Source organism: Metopolophium dirhodum, chromosome 7, assembly GCF_019925205.1.
Source record: "Metopolophium dirhodum isolate CAU chromosome 7, ASM1992520v1, whole genome shotgun sequence".
Taxonomy (NCBI): domain Eukaryota; kingdom Metazoa; phylum Arthropoda; class Insecta; order Hemiptera; family Aphididae; genus Metopolophium; species Metopolophium dirhodum.
The window spans coordinates 18,873,389-18,896,037 of NC_083566.1; the positions used below are offsets into that span (position 1 = coordinate 18,873,389).

Genomic DNA, 22,649 nt, shown 5'->3' on the forward strand with positions numbered 1-22,649 from the left:
AATATTAATTATCTTCTTTTAAATAAATTATGACTTTTTTATAACTTTTACCTACCTACCATTTACTTCTAGCATCAAGATTTATTTTTAATAATAATGAGGGGTAAACGTGAATTTATTACCTACTATAAATGACTATCTATTTAACCCATCAATAATATTATATTTTTTATTGTGTACACTAATCGATTGGTATATACAAAATAACGTTAAGTTATAAATAGGACGTGGATTTAAATGCATTAAAAATAAGAAAAATGCCTTAAAAATACGATTTAATGCACTTATATTACAAAGCTTAATAAAATGGCCAGAAAAATTAAAAGTCCAATTTAAACGAATATAAAATAGAATTTAGATAAGTGTATAGGTAGTGTATTCGTTATATTTTGAGTTTCATTATAGCACATCAGTCGATCAGATGCTATTTAATATTTTAAAATAAAAAAATTCGACAGTAATTCCATATTGGCAAGTGTTGTTTTCTATAACTGAAGACTGAAGTTATAGTATCGAACATAATGGGTACGTAAAAAAATAGAAATATAAGAAAAAAAATTACCTCTATTTAATTGTATTTAATTTTTTTCTAATAAGTTTTTATAAAATTGACTTTATCCCATATAAATGTTCCAATTTCATTTTTCAATTCGTTGATAATATATGAAACGAATTCTTTGTTTTAGAAAATTCAGAAAATGCAGTTTATATTTAAATATTATAAATAATAATTTCTGATGCATTGATGCGGAAGAGTGAGGGGATGGACAATCTGCCGAACCGAATCTAACATTTTAAACACTTAATATAAACAATTTTTCACACACGCGTCATGGTATGAAAATAAAAAAATATTTATAATTCATATTTATAACGATTTTCTACCGAAAAAATAAATTACTTTAATCTCAATATTATTTATTAGTTAACGATATCTTTGCTCAGAATCGTTTTTCGTTTGTTCGTTTTGTATTTTAATAATTTATACGTGGGTATATTATTATTACTAATAATTATAGTAGTTGTGTTTGTTTTATTTCATTAATTTATTTAGTACTATACCAATAAATTATATATAAATTAATAATTTTTAAAACATTGTGTTCAAAAAAATAAAAAAAAAATTTTAATTAGAGTCTTGTAATGTACCTACCTATATTTAAAAAATAAATAAATATAATAATAAATGTTGAACTTTTAGGGACATAATAGGTAACACATTCGTGTATGTAGTATTACACTATTTATATAGGTATATTTAATTTATATACTTATACGAGTATATGAGTAGGTATATTATTCATAAGTGCGCACACGTCAGGATAAGCAGTTGACCATTCCGTGAATATACTTTTATGTGTACATGGTTATACATCCCTAATCCCTATGATATAGAATATAGATATTAGGTGAACAATAGAAGTTAAGTATGTGACACTAAATTAATAGTTACCTATAACTTATAAAGTTATAACGTTGTATTTGGAAAAAAAATTACCAGTTATTAATTAAAATTGTATCTTATGACTATTATCAGTTATAAGTCATAACATATATTTCTATAAATTAAACCAAAATATTTATATATTTATATTAAGTACCCTGTATAGGTATGCACCTATTAATTATAATTATTCTACAAACAGCGACTGGAAAAACGACGACGGCGTTTATATCTCGCGTATTTTATACATTTCTAGTCCGGAACTAAAATATGCGCCTACAACACTTGGATAGCACATTTTTCGTGACATTTAATATTTGTTTTAAGACTTAAAAGTAAATTTAGCCCCAAAAGAATATAAAAACAAACTTACTTTAATTATCGACTCCTTCGGCGGAATCCGTGACGTGTGTGAACTGCGACGCCCATGAGGAAACTCTCCAGAATACAGCCAGAACTTAGAATATTGTGATTTATGAAAAATAAAATTATACGAAACGCCGTAAGTTTTTTGCTCATATCTTTTTTGTTTATTGAAAATTTAGAATTTTTAATCGACTGTGTCTTCTGCAACGACTTTGAGATTTGCCATAGATTAAATAAATAAATGATAGATATTATACTAGGTGCGTCAATATGATGAATCCACGGATGCAACTTTTTATATCAAAGAGTTCTGTGTTAAGGACCAATTTGTTCATTGAAATTTGATATGACAATAAACCAAAATAGTTTATAATTTTGAATTTGAATTATAATAATATGATATAGGTATTATTTAAATTATTATTTTAGTTTATCAATTTAATTATTGATTAAGGTGGTGAATAGATATCAGAAGCACAAGAAAATGTTTATAAGAGCATATTGTATTTTATGAATTATTAAATAAAAATGTGATTACTGGATTTTAGAGTTATCATAAAGCCATAAACGTATACAGTAAATTCATCAAGTACTATAATACCAACTATATTTTTACAATGATGTGTGTTTTTTTTTTTTAATATTTTTAATTATTTTTTCTTGTGGTCTGTGTAAACGATAAGTATTCGTAATAAAGATTCAATTTTCATATATAATATTATATTATAGGCACTCAGTATGTAATCATATGTTTATTTTTAGTTTAATTTAATTGTAGGTATTTAGTAAATAATAATAGGTATACGAAATTGTGTTTTCGAATAGCAATTTATTGTTTGTATTAATACCTACACAATAATAGGGAACTAAAATTTTGTAAATGATGTACAAATGTATTTTTGGTGTTTTAAGGCTCCTGTAAGATCAATTTATGAGAATCCTTGCATTAAATTGTTAGGACTATTTGATATGAATAATTATTTTATTACATATAGGTTTATAACATATTGGTAAGTCGATCAGAAACTATATTTACACTGATAGTAAAAAGCTATTAAAAAATCTATTATTTGTATTTATTTGTTAATAATAATTAAGACTTAAATATTAGCAGTAATCTTGTTCCTTTCACAAAATGTTTTTTAATTATTTTTAATTTAATTTACATTTATCCCAAAGTGATCTCTGAATAATCATTCAATGATGAATTTAATAGTTACATACTCGGTTACATTAATTGGATTATAAATTAAAATAAACTACAGTTTCCAGCTTCTACTACAACATTATTTTATATTTTATTTTATGTTTTTAATTTTTTAAACGCAGTCTGCACCTTGTGTTGGTGATTTTACACGTAATATAATAAAATTGATACTAGTGATGACTAGGTAAGTACCTTATTGTTTAATCAAATTATTTACACGATTATTAACTAAAAAAATATCTATGAAATATAAACATCCGCATTTCCATTAACTATAAATTCATAGTTGTATGAGCTATACATGTTACATATATTTTTCGAAAAAACTATTTAAAAAAACAAGAATAATTCCTATTTGATGTCACACGGGTTGATCTAGCAACTGACTGCTACGACAACTGTGCAATTTTTTTTAAGCATAATACGTTTTGATAACGTCCAGAAAAGAGTTTGTTTTAATACTGTCTGTCTTGATAACAACTAATTTAATTTAGAGTATATTGTTATATTATATTATAACGAAATTAATAATTATAGTAAAATATAAAATTGCAAGACATTTAATACCTATATCTATAGCCATTTAGGGTATAAACTACACTAAAAAAGGTGTAAGTTTGCTAATAAAATATATGAGGTGTATAATGTATTTATGTATATAAAAATATAAAATATAAAGATTAATAACATTATATTGTTTTAAATACTACGCGCAAACCTAAGGTGATACCCGGCGTATAGTATAACATGCAAAAAGGTGCGTATTAAACTTGGCGTGGTGAAACGAAGACGGTCTCGCGTATTTTATACATTGCGCTATTGGGATTAAACTTATAAATGCTTCTACGCCACGTAGTTAACAGATTGTCCGTGGCAATAAATATTTAATTTAAGTCTAAAAAGTAAATGTAAAATAGTAGGTCATAATATAAAAACAAACTTACTCGTAAACATCTACTCTTCCGGTGAAACGTAGCTAGAGTGCCGCCATCGCCGAAGAAACTGCTATCTTCATCCATCTTTATCTAATCATCTCACTCCGGTGAGCTGAAACTTGAAAGTATCGAAATATTTTATGAAAATAACCTGATCAAACGAAATTTAACGAACTGACCGTTTATATTTGTGGCCTATTATTTTTTTGTTCACTGAAATCAAAATATACAATATATTATATTTATAATACAATAGTATTTCTGAAACTATTAGAATTGTTAACAGTCGCCGACGAATTTCGACAATTGACGATTGCCATAGATATTATAAAATATATTATGCCATAGATATTATAAAATATATTATTTACTATGATAAATCCAAAGAACTTATATATTATTATATAAGTACTCAGTATACCTATACGGTATATTTATAAATCGTATGTTCTTTTACAGAAATCTTTGTGATCTGCAATGCACCTATTGTGGTTTTCTATTTCAATTATAGTTCGCATGCCAAATTTAACTATACAAACTGGTCCGCAAGTTTATAGACATTCTAATACATTCTCCCGCCAGTGCCAATAGACAAAGTGTTTGAGAAGTTATATTTTTTTGGTACCTAATTAATTTACAATATGAATTATTATAAGTTACCTATGTAGGTACTTGTCCAAAACTCGACTACCTGCAAATCATTGGTTTTTATGGTATAGACTTACGAAGTTCACGATTTTCGGTGTTTTACGCACCCGTACAACGCTTAAAATTTACCAAGCTTAAGTATTACAAATTAATTTTTTTTTAATCTAGGTAAATCAACGTTTTAAAATTGATGATGCAAAAATAATTCTGACACCCACCCATGGTGGTTTTACATAACAAGTCGAGGGATGTTCTTGATTTTAATTGTTCGAGCAAGCGCAGTGTGGTATATACCGGGTACATATGAAAATACCAAAAATTTCAATTAGTTATAATACATATAACTTAAAAATAAGACTGACCGCCAAGTTCAGACTTCCCTGTCGTTTTCAGTTAAAAACTAATGATTTCCGGCAATTATTTTTTGCAATATCGTTCTTAATTCGTTGTTACTTGTAATATATACATATGCCTATTTTAAAAATATTATTCGTGGGTAATTGAAACGTCTAAAATATATTATCATATACAAATACGATAATAAACAAATAATAATAATTCAACTTAACCGGCTACGGTATTAATAATATTTAATAATATCAATTTAAATATAGTATACAATATCCTAGGCTGACAAATCGTCTCCACTTAAAATCGTTTTTCGTATACTATGATATTATATCATTGAATTCAAATTTAACACTATCCATAACAGTCACCCACTTGTAACCTACTGTTCAGCAGAGTAATTTCCAATTTTTTTTTTTAGATTCTGAGGGAAGCGATGAATGTATTGATTTTACAATGATGTGTGTTTTTTTTTTTATTTTTTTTTTGTGTTTGTCATCACCTTTTAGGACAGTAAAAGTGCTTGAATTTTCTTTAACAGTAACTTTTCTGATAGGAAAGTGAATCTAGTTGGTACTATGGGAGGGTCAAAAGTAAAATTTCCCCAGTAGCTTTTGAAAGTGACGTGAAAAACAAAGGAAAAACGGGAATTTTTTACGCAAAATCCGTTTTAGAGAAAATCGATTTTGGTTTTTGGTGCAACTCTAAAACAAATGACCGTAGGTACATTAAATTTTGACTGAATGCTTATATTAGAATTTTCTATACACCATAACATTTTCCAAATATTTTGACTTATTTTGAGCTGTTTAAGGACATTTCTGCACAAACGATGCATAAACGTTTGGCACATTAAAAATTTCAATTTTCCAAAAAGAGGGTGTCTCGTTTCAATGGCCCCCGCACTTTGTTTTTTGGATAGCGCTGGGAGTTTTTGTGTACAAACGCTGGGACCTGGTGCACATTTCTGCACAAACGATGCACAAACGTTTGGCACATTCAAAAATCCAAATATTCAATGTGGGGGGCTACCGTTTCAATGGCCCCCCCATTTTGTTTTAGGGATAGAGCTTTCAGTTTTTGTGCACAAACGATTGGACTTGGTGCACATTTCTGCACAAACGATGCACAAACGTTTGGCGTGGTCAGAAGTTCAAATTTCGAAAGTGGGGGGGCCATTGAAATGGACCTAAGTGAAAGTCCTAAATCTTTCACGGATCAATACCATAACTGTGTATCCATTATCTGTGAATTATATAATATTTAGGTATCCATTTCACGAAATATAATCCATTTTATGTAAAAAAAAAGGTTAGGTTAGGTTAGTGAAGTGAATTATGTTAAGTTGAGAAACCGGGTTCCATTTCGGGAAATTTATACATTAACGCGATATGGATGCGACATAATATATACTGTAGGTATAGCCACTGAATAAATGAAACAAATAAAACATAATAACTACCTTATCTCAACTATAGGTATACATTTATTGACTACTTACTAATACATATTATTATTTATACCTAATTTATCATAAATCATAATATAATAATATGTAATGTTCTGAACTAATTTTATTGTAAGTACTGTTTATTTGAAACATTGAAAATGCAACAATTTTATACATCCCCAATATTCCAATCTATTTACTATTTAGTATTTTCGTACCTAGTATTTCACTATATTACACTTAGCTACCGGTTGGATTATTAAATATATTGTTTTTATTCATTTAGGGTCACTACCCACCGTGGTCCACGGCCACTCACTCAATTATATATAGTTTGTTTACCTTAATCCGTTTATAATAAATTTATTCTTAGACGAAGAAGTCAGTTTTGTGATCCCGATCGCCGGACAACAATGTTTGTTCGTTGTTGGACTAGGCACCACGTTAGCCAGTCTTTGATAGATAACCATAAGTATTCATAACTCATAAGTAAAAAAAGTATATTTTTATAACAAAATAATAATAATATTAATTATAATATGTTATTTGAGACTTAAATCTATGATTAACATATTATATAGGTATGTACGTTTTAAGGTTTGTATTTTATCTGTATATAAAAAAAACAAATGCGTGTAAAATATAACTGTACAAGTGTACAACCAATACATTTTCACACGAAGTTCATTCGGTTCGGAATATAGAGAATAGAGATAAAGTATCTAGGTATTATTGATCTGAATGGAATTTGTTATTTGTACAGACTTTGATCAATGGACACCTGTTAAATCAATAACAAATACAACATAATATTAAATAGATAATGGGTTAAGTTCAGAGCAAGGTGTATTGATACACCTTGGTTCAGAGTAATAACACAGAATAATACTTAATATTAAAATACAACTATTAGTGAAAAGATAATGATATATTTTATATTAAAAATCTCAAGAGGTGAGGCACGTACATAAATAAGTTTAATTAAACTTAAGACGTTTAGACGACGAATAAAATAATAAAAATAATTAAAAAATACTCTGCGTATCTACTCGGTAGTGATCATCTTAAAACAGTCTTGTGTTCGATTTTAGTCCAGTAAACATAGCAGATTAGTAGAATATTGTTCGTGATTACTATTAACAGTATTAGCTATAATCGTTTCATTTGGTATTTATTCGAAAAAAGTCACATATTATTATAATCGTATGTGAAACGATGAATAATTGTTCAATTAGTATTTTGTTGTTAGTCGCTCTGATCGTTACAATGGTGTACGTGAGTGCAAGACATTGAACAACTTCCATTCATGAAAGCTGATTGCCAACGACCGTTTTGACAGTCCACCAAGTGAACCAGAACAAAATATCAGCTTCGAAATCAGTAACAACATAGCAACAATACTTTGATTAGACATCACTTGAGCTGGGATTTTTCAATGCACGTTGGCATATACAATGCTATTTTGGCACAAAACTGTTTCGTTTTTTGTTGAATTGATGGTGATTGAAATTATAACCATAAAATAGTAAAAATATCATTTTTTTTCAAAAATGTTGTTTTGAAATGACATATCATTATGTAAGTTATATTTTCAAAAAAGTCGAAACTTTTCAAAATAATGAGTGTATTGACACTTAGATGAATTACCCATGTATATATTGTATATTTAGAATATTGGAATAATAACAACAATAATATACCTAGTCTTAATAACATAGGCGTGACCAGACTTCATCGGCAGGGGCAGCCTAGCTAATGACCTTATTAGTGAACCGAAAAAAGCACTATACACCCAAAGCCGTATTTTTTTAAGCCCACCTCCACAGTGAAATATTTAAATAATTTTAAAAAAAGTCTAAATTATCTATTTACAATAATAATTTACAGTAACTTCAGAAATATTATTCATATACAGCCTTGGATTACACCACCTAGCTACAAATCAAACATAATACCTATATGCTTACCGTACCGTCGTCGTCTGTCTCAAGTCTTTATAGTAGGTTTTTCCGATTTCCGAAGTCAGGAAATTAATTTGACAATACATGTTAAATAAAGATATTATCTACCTAATTTTGTTGAACATATCTTTGTAAGTAAATGCCAAATGGTAATTATGATGATATACACAAAAAAATCAAGTTTTAAAAAATAAATAAATGTTGTGACCCTTCTGATTTAAAACTCGGTTGACCAGCACCTTTCAAAAATTTCAGGGGCCGCCTAGTAGTCCTAGTAGACACGCCTATGAATTAAGTAATAATAATAAAACTATTGTATAGCATGTTACTCGATATTTTCCACGACAAGGAAAATCTTTGTATCATAAATATGGTTTTGTTAATAAGAAACCATGGCAAAAAAAAGCTTACGGAAAATCAGTCGGAAACAAAAAATGTTGAATCCAGCCTAAAGACATATATATTTATACTAACTGATCCCGCTGGCACTTCGTTGCCCGTTAAATGTACCAATTCTATATGACTCAAACGTTGTTCAATTCGTTATTTAATTTTCGGTGTATGGTGTATGGTATTCAAAATTTATCTTAACTTTTCTGTTGCCCGGAATAAAAAGTCTGATTCTCAGCAGTTTATTATCAGGTAGGCAATCTACCTGCGGTAGATCGCGGACTCCGAGCTGTTTGTACGTAAGTGTATGATTTAACTCTATAAAATATCAAGATTATCCCAAGTTTGTCATTTTTACTTAATTCCACCTACAGAGGATTAATATAATCAATTAAAGCCTAACGCAACTGTATTAAAATCCGATGAATAAAAAAAATTTAACACTTTTTAAATTAGCCTATCTTCTTCCCAGAGGTCTAATCTACACACAAACATTCATTTTTATCTATACTAATATATAAAATGATAGCGTTTGTTTGTATGTTCGGGAATCGGGATAAACTCCGAAACTACTGAACCGATTTCAAAAATTCTTTCATTTATACAAAGCCACATTGTTTGTGAGTGTCATAGGCTAATTTAAAAAGGGAAGTGATCACCTCCAGTAGGTACTTAAACAAGAATTTTGAGATTTACGATACCATTTTTTGTTTTTTAATGGTTGCTACGGGTTAATATATAGATAAAAATAATTGTATAGACGTTGTTGTTGTTTTTGGCCATGTCGCCAGGTGTGCACTTAAGAGGCCATAACTCAAGAACCACTTATCCCACAGCGTACAAACTTCACAGAAACCATCTAAATATCAATCTTAATATGTACTGAAATTTTTATCGAAATCGGTTTGGGGGATCTTGAGTTATAAAATTTATTCAAAATGTACACTTATTTTTATATATATAGATTTTATGTTAATAATAGAAATAATAATAACAATAACAATAACCTTGGTAACAAGAAATTCAGAGTTTAAATTGTCTTTTTATATACCCATTACCCATTCAGACTTCAGAGTGATTTAACAAGCATGCAAACCCCCATTTTTCCTTTAATAATCAATTAATTCTAACTCTAGTATTTGACATTTTTATGTATACTTAAGGACCATAACGTCTTTAAGTACCTACTTCGATATTTTAACCATTTAAGAAGTATTCTGTGGTGATACGAACTTTTTTGAACGAGTACCAACTTTTTTTACTGTAGATTCTGAATACCATAATTGTTTAGAAAATGTTAACATTTATAGTTATACCTTATACACTTATACCTGCATCAAAACTATAATGAGTTGTTTCTGAGTTATTAAAATTTATAACGTAATAAGAAGTAAGAATAATAATAGTCCTTTAAAATAATTATACAAAACTATTTACAATATATGTAATGATTTATTAATTTATCTACGTATTAAACTCAGACGATTTTTGAACTTACGTACCGACTCACCGTAAGTATATAATAATATATTATGGCATTGCAAATTTTTATAATAAAAATATAAAATTTCATATATTTATAAAACGAGCTTCAATAAATACATCAACATAATATTATAATAAAATGTATATCGTATGTTATTTTTTCGTAAATATTTAACATTTTTAAAGATAGGTGTGACGAGTATACATTTTAACGAAGGATTGACACTCCCGATTCCTTATGCTTTTTGAAAAAATAGGGTACATTTCCACTGCTATTTTTATATTTATCAGAATCAGCTGACGGCCCATATCATAATGTTTACAATAATTGATACCATTTTAATATTTTCAAAATGGATTTTTTCGATTTTGGGTTTTAGGCAATTTTTTAAAGTAGTCGAAATAATTTTTATGTGTAATAGACTTAAATACATAATCATACATTAATAGAAATTAGTTTAATTAACAATTCATACATTTCGAAATGGTTTATTCTGTTCAAAAAATCGTTCAAAACACACCCAAACCTCCAGTTAATCGTTTTAACATCGACGTCACACTCCTATCTGTGGGCTATTAAGCAGTGTTGCTTCTATATAAATTTGTTCTGTGATTCAACGGACTGCGAAAACGGTCAGATAGTTGCTTGTGGGAATACACGTTTAACAGCGGAGCGATGTAGGGGAAAGGTGTTGGAAGTGGCAACCCTAAGGTTCATCATATTATAGTGTCACACTTTAGGATTTTATTTATTTATGAAACCTTCAAGATTGTGTACTTAAACATGTCAGAAATTATAATTTGTAATCAGCTACAATTTTAAGCAAATACATAATAAGTTATTATTATTTAAAAAAAATACAGTGGCCTCTAGTCAGTACCTATAGTCAATGTCCACTTTGACCGTCGGTTGAAAATTTCTATCATTATTATTCATTATTTCATAATGAAATATCTGTGTATATTTATTTTAAAGTGTTATTTATCATATATTTATTTAAGTTCCACTGTTTTATTATTATTACCAATTTTTATTATTATTTATCACATATTTTGTTACTGTATCTTTGTACATTTGAGTAATTTATTCGTTATATATCAGTAGGTACTTGTGCCTTCCAGGCGTAAACTCAATAAATAAATAAATAAATTTCTTAATATTATTAATATATTTTATTCTTACAACAACTTTTCTTAGATAAATAAGTAATTTCATTTCAATATTTAAGTTTCTTATTAATATATTTTAAATCAATCAGACTTAGAACTTTCTTAGTAACAAAACAATTTTATAAAATATACATAACTTAATAAGCTTTTGAAAATAAACAAACAAATTATATTAAACAACTTATTTCATAGTAACATAAACAATTGAGACCAATTGATGAATTTTCACCATAGTAACAACTCTGCCATTTTCGTAGTGTTTAATTTACTATTTAAAAAAATAGTAATCCTATTAACTAATTAAACTTAAATCAATTCTATAATAAACTAGCTGATCCCGTGCACTTCGTTACCCGTTAAATGTACAACTATATATGACTCAAACTTTGTTCAATGCGTTATTTAATATTACGTGTATGATGTTCTAGATTTATCTTAACTTTTCTGTTGCCCGGAATAAAAATTCTAATTCGCAGCAGTATATTATCAGGTAGGCAATCTATTTGCGGTAGATCGCGGACCCCGTGCTGTTTGTACATAAGTGTACGATTTAACTCTAAAGTATCAAAGTTATACCAAGTTTGTCGTTTTTACTTAATTCCACCTACGGTGGATTAATATAATCAATTAATACAAAATCCTAACCTAACCTAACCGTACTAAAATCCGATGAATAAAAAAAAACCAAATTTAATCCTTTTTAAATTAGCCTATCTTCTTCCCAGAGGTCTAATCTACACACAAACATTATTTTTTATGTATATATTTTGACAAAAAATAATAATACAAATCAACAAACATGCCTTATTAACTAATAGCAACCAATATATAATACCCTATTATTATTTTTATTTTTATTTTTTTCGGGACAACCCTTATCACTCACTTAGGGGTATGAAAAATAGATAGTAGCTGATTCAAAGACCTACTGAATATGCATATAAAATTTCATAAAAATCGTTGAATTAAACTGTTGGCCATTTGCAGCATTAGTTTTAACTATTTCTATTGCTCGGAACGATGTCATTTGGAAACATGAATTGAATGTTCGAATTGACTTCAGTAACAGGTTAGAATCTGGATCCGTACCAATAAGTAAACCGTGGGTGGTGTTTCAGTAGTTTCAGGTGGTGTTTCAATTTCCGGTAGTTGCACTTTTCCTGACGCGCAACACATACCGGCTGGATCATTTTTGAACTTAAGCTCATTACAATGCGGACATTCCCTGTCCATAGCACCAATCTCTACTTTCGAATGAGCGTAATATTTAATATCGGGCCCATACTCGAATGCTAGACGAAGGAATAAATTGGATGTAAATAATGCTCAATGGTATCAATTTCACTTTACCATTTGTGCAACACAATCCATTGGCTTCGTTTTTGTATTTCAAAGCCTTACAATATGAGTAAACCGAGTTTATAGAACCAATAACAACACTGTGGTAATTACTGTAGTCAATTGACACATCGTAACTGAAAGCAGCTCGATTCAAACTTGCGCGATTATTAGTTTTATGTCACGCTCGCGCTTCACGCGTTTGTGATATCCGAATTATTTCACGTTCATTTCGGTCGTCACGTTCTTGTGCACTTTGGTTAGATCGGTAATTACCTTGGTTTGTAGCATTTCGGGGTTTTCTACCTAAATTGCTTCGTCGTATAGGAGGCATATCAAATATAAATTATTGTGTCACATGCAATAATTAGTGATCATAGGTAACTTAACACTCTGCACAAAACACGATATACGAATTTAATTTAATTTAATTTGCATTGTAAATTGTTCATCTAACAAATCATTATAATTTTAATCGTTCATTAACAGAGAGCTCACGAATAATCGAACACCATAGATGATGTTCTTGATCAGTGATTACATTGCCATGGAGACGATCAATATTATATTATCCATATTATAGTAAGGGCTGTTTTAAAAAGAAAAGGACTGTTTTTAGGGTCTTCCCAGCAATTATTCGTTTTTTTCTCGCTGTAAAAACGATCCTTGGACTTCAACGAACATTAAAAATAATAATTGGCCAAATTGGTCCAGGCGTTGTTGAGTTATGCGCTTACCAACGCATTTTGCGATTCATTTTTATGTTATAGATATAAAGTTATGTAGATTTCGAAAAAAAATAACTTTGGTATATTAATTACTATGTTTCTAAAATATAATTATTTATTCGGTACAAATATCTTACATCGACATCATAATAGCACTTTTCGACTATGATTCCGCCACGGCGACCATTTGTAACTATCATAATTTTGTTTATGCATTGATTATATAATGATAACTATGGTTCTTATCTTCCAAGATTATTGATGCGAGAAACTTGGTTTATCTGACAGCGAACCGCAGAAGGTTCTACGACTTCAAGTAGTACCTGGCGTCCTCATCGACGGAATGACGATCAACACAAACGGTAATCTTTGGATCGCCAATAACAACGGCTCTCAGGTATAATAATATTATAGTTTAACACCTACAGGCTATAACATATATATATATGAAGTACAAATATGTTTAAAACGTTATTGTTATAAATTGTTCTAATGAACTTGGTAGGCATTGCACGTGAGTGGCACCAGCGCAAAGTTGCTGTACAAGCTGAATATACTCGCCAAAATAGTTTCGTCGGTCACGTTTTGTGGTCCTCGACCGGACAAGCTGTACGTGGCGCCAATTAGTTTCGGCGTGACGCCAGAAGAACTCAACGAATATCCTATGACGGGAAAGGTATTATAACTTATAAGTGTCCGGTCTTGGTGTTCGTGGTATGCCGAATCGTCGTGTTCGCGAAAAATGTTTTCGCCTTTTGTAAAAGTTTAATATTGTCGATGGTTTTCGCGAAATAATATGACGTACGACGATGTACAAACTATTATAAGTAATTATTATATACTTAGCTACTAATATTGTATTAATGTTAAACTAATTTTTCGAATTTTGATTGTATCTCCGTTTGATCTATAATAATAAACCATTATTTATATTATAATAATATAATGTTATAATTATATACGTAAACATTGTAAACGTAATTTTAATAATCATCGCTATGATAGTTGTACCTACTTTTAATACTGCAGTTCATCACTTAAATATTATATATAAACAATACACAATTCAACATCAACATTCGAGAGTTTTAATCTGATTTATATTTTGTTAACTATTTTTGTCAAAACTCCTGGTAAAATATTTAATGCTATTGGCGACGACTCTGCATTGTTTAAAATTTGAATATCTTCAACTAACCAAAACCTATATTGTACGCTGCATACACCGTCCCGCGTTTATATTGCAGTTAAACTAACTATATAACATCCGTTTACAGCAACATCGACATAATATTTTTAATAATTATCGTTTGACATATTAGAAACTAGAAGGATCGTGATCCACACATCCTTGGCAGGCTACAACACGAGTGCGTTCTTTGAGGACTCTCCCCGAGTTATGTAGTTATTTTATGTTATCCCTATATTGCTATAGTGGCGTCGAGTTTAGTTAAAAAAGTTGGTTAAATTTGTGTATTTTAAGAATCACGAAAAGCGCTTTAATATTAATAAATATTTTATTTTTAAACACTAAAATCTAAAAATATTCTGATATTACTGCGTTGTCGCGGATTATGTATGTCGTAGCTTATTGGATTAGATTTTGAGATAATTTTAGATTTTTTTATCCGATTTTGACCAAAAAGTATACTTGTATTGCTATTTGTTATTCAATAGGCAACATAAAATAAATCATATATAGGTAATATTGATTAACTAGAAATATAAACAAATAAGACAATAATAATCAATTGTTGCGCGGTGTGGCTCGGTCCAACTATGGAAACGCTCTGAGTGTACGTATCGGCCGGTGTGACCACCCGGGATTTTAGCTACAAATACTTGCCACACATACAAACGTGTTTCAACCAACCGTTTTAACCATTCCTCCAATCCTCCAACTTACAAACAGAAAACAGTGGTTAATGGCTATAATTGCCGTGCTCAAAAAAAAAAAATAATAATAATAATAAACTTTTAAACACGCCAGTATAGTATGTATAATACTGTTAATACCATACCAATTAATATAAAGGTCCCGTCCGTTACTAGACTATACATTATCGTGTATAATAAATACTTAAGTTACACGATGAAAATTCGGTTTGATCACGTGGTATCGGCGACCGTTGCCATTGTTACTTCGGCCAACGCGAAAAATGTCCCGCAGAATCCGGTTGAAAATAATCAGTCGAGTCCGGCCAAACCAGTGTTGAGCCGAGATAAATATAATTTTATCTAGATAAAGATAAAGATAACTAAATTATTTATTTATCTAGATAAAGATGAAATTTTTTTTTTTTATAAAGATAAATTATCGGATAAATTTTTTTATATTGGATTATGGCACTCTCCGTAAGTTCATAGCAATATAGAAATTATAGAATAACTTAATAGTATGTTATCGAAAATGTCGATAGTTATTAGTAAATACTACCTACTTAATAAATTACTTAATTGTCTACCTATAAATTATAACAAATAAAATCCGTTTAATAAATTAAATTATCTGGATAAGTTCATCTAGATAACGGTGATTTTTATCTTGGATAACTTGTAAATTATTATTCTCTATTTATCTAGATTAGATAAAAGATAAAAGAATATTTATCTAGATAAACTCAACACTGGGCCAAACCCAGAGCGAGTTAACCAACAACGCGACCACGACGACGTCTATTGATGATAGCCTGGTGAACTGGCCAATTTAGACAAGGCGATCAAACTCCAGGAGGCCTATAATACACAATGTCAGCAGATATTATCATCGCTCCTGTAAGTAGATACGATTACGTGGACATTTGTACGGATGGACACACCACGACGTCTACCAGAGATTGTAAACCAATAGTTCGAGACGAATAAGATTGACGCAGTCTCGTGGTTACGAGTTCAGGGCTTATATAACAGAGTGATTCGCCAAGCATGTGCACCATCTTTTTTACTTCAATAATGCAGTTTTTTAAAATCTGATTTTTAGAATTTATAAATTTAATATACTCAAAGCCCATATTTTCAAACTCTTGTGATTTTTTGTATTACTTAAGTAGTTTCATGTGGAGATGCAAAATAGAACCTCTTTTTTTAACATAAATAATTATATACGATATCGTATATGCAATTAAACAGTTAAAACTATGAAATAACTACAAAACTCACATTACCATAAAATATAAATAAATAAATATTTTGTCTGTATGAAAGTGTATCAATAAACATAAATCATAATATTATAATAAAATGCAAATTAGATATTTTTAAATATAAGTATATATTAATGATGCGTACATTTGATGGATTGCGAAAATGGTCAGATACTTTTGAGTTGGTAGGTTTAACTAGTGATATTTCGAAGCCAGTATGTGATATGCGCCTGTACCGTGCAAGTTCATTGGGTGTCTTCTGATAGTATATACGATAATTTAACAGGCACATTAAAGTTTTCCATTTAATACCTATAATAAATATAAAAGCCCCGTCCATTATTAGACTATACATTATCGTGTGTAATAAATACTTTAGTTACACGATGAAAATTCGGTATTATCACGTGATTCCGGCCTCCGTCTTTGTCGTTTTTTTGTCGTTACTTCAGTGAACGTGAAATGTCCGGCAGAATCCGGTTGCAAATAATCAATCAAGTCCAGCCAAACCCAGTGCGAGAATGTTGTCCGATAAAATAAATTTTCCCGTATCTCATATTGAAGCCCCGGAAAATTCCACAACCTTCACCACAATAGAGACCACTTTGGTTACGTCTAAATCTATAGACACCACCGCGACGACAACTATCAATGGAACGGTAAACAACGCCACAGTGACGTCGTCTATTGAGAGAACGGCCGCTACCCACAACATTATATTTTATTTGATGAAAAAATTGTAATTTTAACGCCCCCGTTCGTAGATTTATGTTCAGCTCGTAAACCTTCCTTTTCCATCCCAGCCCATCGCACTTCGTCGCTATATCTTCTATCTGGCCGTGGTGTATGACACGACTGCACAAAAGATCCCTTTTGCTTGATTGCCGATCATCCACACGTCAAACTTGTAGTCTTAAAAAACGATGTTTTTTTATCGCCCACCTACAGAAGCTTTTCTACAATATTAATAAATTATTATTATAATTTACGACGGTTAAATTACATATTATATTAATATATTATGCACATGATTGGCGGGAATGTAGCAATCGACCCAAAAATGTCAAATAAAAACAGTTGGAAAATCGCCTTACTGTATAATATGTTTTGAGTGAACACCATAATTTTATAGGAAGTCACTGTAATAAATCCCGACGTGTTTGTACATTCTACATACTTACTTATTAAATTGGTCCTATTAAAATGTATAAATGCTCGCCACAATAGAGAACATAGTACGCAAAATTAAGATTATTAGGTTTTATTATCAAGGCATTTTATACATTTATTAATTGTGTCATAGGTACTTGTTATTGGTCTAATTATTTTAATTTTTTAATTTTTTAAATCCAATTTTCTATATACTTTTATGAGTCTTCTGTGACGCGCGCATTGAATTTGGTCGGTGGTCGGCCGAACGCATTCGGGAAAATGTCTAATAATAAATTATCATTTATCATAGGCAGACGGCGACCGATATAATATGTTCGACTAAAGTGCACACTAGCACACATATTTTGCGATTGCGGAAACAAGTATTAAACATATAGCATCAATTAAAAATATTTATGTATATAACAAATTTAATCAGTGGATCACCGGGGCCTCGGTATGCCGGTGACCTAATCCAACTCTGATATATATTATGTGTAGCCGTGTAGGTATAAGTGAATTTTGTCTTATGTTAATTTTTTTTTGTGGAGGAAATAAACTTTACAATAGCTGAAAATAGCTAAGATGTTCAACTAAAATGTAACTAGATTATATACTCGAAAATATGTACTAGTTGTCTACATTTTAGGTTCAAATTCACTTTGGTTTCCTACGTAATTGAATAACTAGATCCATTTTCTTGAGCACTATTTTAATATAAGAGCGAGACAATGGTAGATTACCACCAGCGTTATTACAATTAATTTTAAATTAAACGTTTCTAAACTAAATTAATAGTATATAGAAAACAAAGAAATTGTGAAAGTCAAATTTAATGTGTTTATACTTTATAGACCAGTACAGGAGTAAACTGAGCGGTCTCGACTCTCGAGGGATAAATGTGACTCATAAATAATAAAAGGGTCGTAAAGATGCCATTTTGGAAACCTAAATATTTTCATAACTTAAAATAAATTATAAACGGTTCTTAATCAATAAATACTTTTGAGAGGCATATATACCATATAAAATATTGTTCAAAATGTTCATCCTAATGCTAATATATGCATTCTTGAGAAAAAATAATATATGTAAGTAAGACATATTAACTGTACATGAGTTAATAGGTAGTTCCAGTAATTTGTATATGTTGTGAAAAATAACTGTGTTTTATTTTAGGGCGTGAGTACTGCGATGAGCTGTAATCACCGTTATCATCGGTCACGTATTTGAGCAAAGGCCGCTCAAGTAATCGTCGAGTGGTCGCTTTTTTGCTTTTATTTTGCTAAAGTGGAATACGTATTAACACTATTGGTTTATATTCTGATATTTATGTTTGTAGAGACGTTTGATGGACAGTGGCGCAACTAGAGTTCAAATCTTGGGAGAGCTAAAAAAGGTAAACCGTTATATAGCATATTATATGTATTAATAATCATTTCGGCCCTCCCTAATGTCTTTGATTGTAGAGTTGTATTTAGTATGGTTATAACTCCTAAAACATCTCTTAAAACCATATCTAAAATTACAAATTAACGAATCGAACACATATCAAGAGTTGTTATTGCCTATGAGATCTATAAAATTTTTTTTTTTATTCATTAACCCGTGGCAACTTAGGCCATTGGGTGGTTTTACTGTGGTGGAGGGTACTGTAAGTTTAAACACGTGTGTTTTGGTTTTGGCAGATTTTTTAGTGGGCACCAGTAGGTATTTGCCATGTCCCGTGGGTGGGGGATGGCGACACTTCTATCGTATCTAATGTATCGGTATAAAACACCTTTATAATAAAATATACAAATTTTTCTCCCTGCATACTCAAAATATATAATATAACTAGCTTAATAAAACCAGAAATTTATTTTATGGGTACCCTTCTTCACAATGTTTGTGTTATAATTTTATCAATTATAATTAGGGCTCGGATTTATGTGTATTTATATAACCAAAGTATGTATTTATACAACAAAAATATGAACATAAATATGTGCTAAAGAATTCAAAATATGTATATTATCAAAAAAAAAAAAAAAATGATAATAATAATTAATAATAGGTATAATAGAATGTAATAAAAATGTATATTAATTTTAATATATTGATTACAATTAATAACAATCATTTTTAAATTTTCGAATCCAAAAGATCGCCGATTTTGTCGTAAAATTTTTATAATAATTAATAATCAAATAAAATGTAATAAAAATTATTTATTTATTTAATTATCTAATTATCTTGATTGCAGTTATAATAATAACATGCACTTTAAAATTTTCGAATTCAAAAGATCGTCGATATAATATATAGTCATGATAACCTTTCAATAATTCTGAACTCTGAAGAAAAGATATTAAAACAGTATAATTGTCTAAATATGTGAGAACAAATTGAATAGTTGTAAAATATATAATAACATGTATTTATGACAAAATATGTAAAAATATGTAAAACCAAATATAGCTCGTTTTATCAAAAATCTTGTGAAACAAATTTATCACTTGCCGAAATTAGTTTATCATGTCGCAGAGAAAATATGTATTTACATATAAATCCGAGCCCTAATTATAATATTGTGGGACCACAAAACGACATCAAACATTCTTGGAAATTAAACATTATAGTATAACACATTTTTTTTCAACACTGAAAAAATATAAAATATTTATTATAATGTAAAACACTAAGGTATATCGGCGCTTATATTTATTGTTGGTAGGCTAAAGAAGGCGTTTTAAAAAAAAGTTGGTGCATATGTACACCTTGCATACTCCCCCCCCCCCTCTAACTAGTAATAAACCCCTAACCTCCCACCCACTGGGCATGCCACTCAACAACATATAAATGAAACCTAAGAATATAATATTGTGTTAAAAAATTTGGTTTTACCTGATTATCGTTACACTATCAGTTTCAAATACTACATTGCGTTACCTATACGTAAACAACACGTATCTCCATTTTGAACATTTTTCAGGAGAGTGAAAAAACTATTTTATGTTGACTGCACATTATATGTAAAATTAATTTTGTTAGTTAAAGTTAGTACTACGTGTTATATGACTACTCAACAGAAAAAAAACCAATTTCTGTAAAAATTTCTAGATATCTGGTACTTACGTGTTATTAGTAAATTGTTTTGGATATACGTGGAATTGCTTTTGGAGATACAAGCTATTGTTTCACTCCTTTTTGGTAATACGAGTTATTTCTGTCCATATTTATTTTTTATTTTTCTTATAACCTGCTATATTTATTTTGTAAATTGTATGATATCTTAATTGGTTAGGTACCTAATTAATTTAGTAAGTACGGCTATAAATCAAACATTCTTTATTGTTTTTTAACGAATTAAAAATATACAGCTATTATCATTATAATAATACAATAAAAACAGTATAACAAATAAAATGAAATTCATGACTTTTGACTAGAAACTTAATAGTCTTTTAATAAAAATATTTAAAAAAAAAAATAGTTATAAATTTAGTTTAAAATAGTTAACATCTTGTAACTTATATTAAACAGTATAAAAATTAAATAATAATTAAAATAAAATAACAATAAAATGTAATATAAATTGTCATAACCAACAATATAATATATAAATAATAATAATAATAATAATAATAATAATATAATATTAACATAAAAATGTCATATTTTACCAGTCTTTGGTTTGTGTTCATTGGCATGAGGTAACGAATCATAAAACGGATGTGTGTATATAGGTAAAAACGGTTTCAACTTTTGAAGATCATCCCATTTAGATTTAGTAAGTGGAATCGGTTCTTTGTATAACTTAGGGTAGATTAACGGTAGGTCTTTGATTTGTGATTTTCGTTGTGGTAAATCTTTATAATCATCATCAAACGATAATTTGTATTTAATTTTTTGTGCTTTAGTATCATATTTGAGACCCTTAACCTCAGGGTCTCCTTTTGTTCGTCCAGGGCGAATGGATTTATAGTGATGATGATATTTAAAATCTAAAAAATTATCATGTGACAAATGTTTAGCTTCATAAGGTTCTGGATGCTTTCTAGCTTCTTTTGTTAATCTAATAAACTCAGATGGAAGGTAAATTTCTTTATTTTTAAGTTTTCTTTCTATAACACTATGTACTGTATCACATTCCATCTGTGTATGCCCTTTCACTAAAAATGTTTGTTCGATTTGTACCTGATGTTGAATAGAAAAATTGAGTAAAGCATTAGCCATTATAACGTTACGATTTTGGTATCCACATCTATCAGAATATAATATAATTTTATTTGGTTTTTGATTCAAACCTTCTTGTTCATGTTTAGCCAAGTATGAAGTTAAATAATCTGTAATAATTGAACAGAAAATTGAGGCTTCAAGCTCGCCTTCAGTTTCATTCCACCAGTGGTTAATACTTTTATGATTTGCAAGATTATATAAGGTGAAATTGTGTACCTTTAATTTCATAGAATAGTAAAGTGCACTTGTTTTAAGTATTGGGCACAGTTTAACCGATTGCAAATCCATTGTAAGTACAAGATATTGACTATCGTTTTCAGCAATCATTTTATCATTTTTTTTTTCATCTTGTGCGCGGTCTTTCATATTTTTATGATTTTCATACTCCTTTTCATTTATTTGTCTCATCTTAAATGATGTACAAGTGTCACACTGATCTTTTATTCTTTTCTTGGATGAAAAATAGAAAGACACAAGACGCAATACACAAGACGTGTAAGTACGTCGTACGACGCAAACGTCGCTAACTATGGAATAAACTATGGAGATACGTCGTGTTGTTGATGTTGAATATGTGATACGTGTTATCACATTTTAACGATTTTTGGAGGGAAAACATGATTTTATCAATATTATAGCTATTACAAATTATAACCGCAAGGA

At 29.4% G+C, this 22,649-nt stretch overlaps 1 pseudogene; it reads left to right on the forward strand.

Moving 5' to 3' along the window:
* Window positions 1-6,131: 6,131 nt before the first annotated feature.
* Window positions 6,132-14,231, forward strand: LOC132949104 (regucalcin-like; annotated as a pseudogene).
* The last annotated feature ends 8,418 nt before the right edge of the window (window positions 14,232-22,649 follow it).